This window comes from Montipora foliosa, unplaced genomic scaffold, assembly GCF_036669935.1.
Source record: "Montipora foliosa isolate CH-2021 unplaced genomic scaffold, ASM3666993v2 scaffold_467, whole genome shotgun sequence".
Classification (NCBI taxonomy): Eukaryota; Metazoa; Cnidaria; class Anthozoa; order Scleractinia; family Acroporidae; genus Montipora; species Montipora foliosa.
In genome coordinates, this window is record NW_027179775.1 from 855,001 (window position 1) to 857,500 (window position 2,500).

A 2,500-nucleotide genomic window follows, 5' to 3' on the forward strand; every position below is an offset into this window, starting at 1 on the left:
GAATGATCAACTTCGCGCTGACCTCGCTGATATCACGCTCACTGATCAAGAATATGGCAATGGAAGTGTTCCTTTAATAACCTCTGGTGTCTCTTCTCTTGAACCTGGAGATTATGATTTTCCTGATATTAAAACAGGAATAAATCTACCTAAATCTGACGACCAAAGGATAACGGCCAACAAATATTTCAAATCAGTCGTTTTTCTTAATCCTCCAATCACGGCTCAAAATCCACTGATGAATGCCTGATAAAAAAGTACGAAGACAAATAAAGACATGATCTGAAGAAATCTCTCAGTGTTAAAACACTCCGCTAACGCAGATATCGCTGAAATAAAATACGTATCTCGCCTATTGCGTGACAAGCTGCGAAACAACACTTCTCAAGTCATCACTGACCCGATGAATCATGATTATTCCATCTCTAAAAATTTCTGGGGTTATGTCAAAATAATCTTCAATGTAAAAGCCGAAATGCTCCCTTCATTCTCCATGGACGAGTGTTTACTTTACAAGAACTCTATCGTCACTAAATCCGACCAGAGTCTTCAACCTTCCAAGCCGGATACCAACGTTATCTGATCCTGTAATTCCTTTTAAAATTGATCCTCCTACATACCAACAGATATCAAGTGTGATTAGAAAAATGAAGGCTTCCGGTTCTCCTTGTCCCTTAGATCAATTATCAATCATTTGTTTTAAAAGATGTCCGTTTCTTCGCACCTATTTATCTGAAATTATCCGTACAGCTTGGTCAACTGGATCCATCCCAAGCAAACGGAAGAAAGCCTGCACAATCCTCATCCACAAGAAAGGAAACCTTAAAGACCCTGCCAACTTTCGTCCAATTACTCTGCAATCTGTGCCCTTAAAGGTTTTTACTTGGTGCCACGGCCATTAATTTTGGCCTTAATATTTGTCCTCCTTGAGTTAAATTGACTCAGTGGAAAACAGTTCTCCGCAATTCCTTAAAAGAGTCACGGAATAATTCCCTAAAAGATCTCAGGAAGTCGTCAGTCACACCAATATTCAATACAATGTGTGCAAATCCACCAAGGAAGTTCTTAAAGACTTCCGTTCAAATCAAGATGACAAACTGCAACACCACTTAACATCTCAAGGTTTCTTTTTTACAAATGTTATCAAGCACTCATTGTCATCTGTTAACTCTATTTGGTCGTCTGCCCAGTCTCATCTACCCAATGACACCTACAATTTTACCATTCGCTACATCAACAACTCCCTTCTTACACGTACGAATATGACAAGATGGGGATTATCACAAAGTCCTGATTGCTCCTTTTGCCTTAACCCTGAGTCACTCCTCCATATTGTCGCTGGTTCTCAACATTACCTTGATCGCTTCACATGGAGACACGACTCAATTCTCAACTTCATTGCCAACTCACTTCAACCTGTAATTAATGATCGCTCTTCACTCTATGCTGATGCCAATGGCTTTCCGAGTCATTCAATTATAAGTGGTGAAAATTATCGTCCAGATCTTCTTTTCCTAGTACAGTCCAAGTGCCTATATATTCTAGTCTAAGAACTAACGGTTGGTTTCGAATCTAAACTTAAAAACAATGCAGTACGCAAAAAAGAAAAATACATGAATGTGGTCAAAGACATGAGAAGTAACTACAGATGTGTTAAATTTGTAAACCTTTCCATGAGCTCCCTTGGTGTTCTCTCCAACGAATGCTCTACGTTATTAGAAATGATGAATGACATTGGCATTGACAAAACGCAACAACAACTCAATTCTCAACTTCATTGCCAACTCACTTCAACCTGTAATTAATGATCGCTCTTCACTCTATGCTGATACCAATGGCTTTCCGAGTCATTCAATTATAAGTGGTGAAAATTATCGTCCAGATCTTCTTTTCCTAGTACAGTCCAAGTGCCTATATATTCTAGTCTAAGAACTAACGGTTGGTTTCGAATCTAAACTTAAAAACAATGCAGTACGCAAAAAAGAAAAATACATGAATGTGGTCAAAGACATGAGAAGTAACTACAGATGTGTTAAATTTGTAAACCTTTCCATGAGCTCCCTTGGTGTTCTCTCCAACGAATGCTCTACGTTATTAGAAATGATGAATGACATTGGCATTGACAAAACGCAACAACACTATATATTCATAAAAATTATGTCTAGCCATTAGAGCAACATCTTTTATATTCTGTCGTAGAAATAAGACTTGGGATAGCCCAGGCTTAATAAAACTGTAATATGACTCGGGGTTAAGGTATTTTACATTTATTATTATTATTATTACTATTATTATTATTATTATTATTATTATTATTCGTGAGAAAGTCAACATCGAACACGCTGAAGAGGAGAGAAAGCAACACACTGTCATCATAGAAGTTTAGAAAAAGATCTGTAGTCAAATGGACGAAAGAAGTGAGAAATTCTAGCGAACGAGACGTCTACGAAATCACGAGCGAAACTTAAATGGACCGAACAAATGAACTGGGATTTACTCG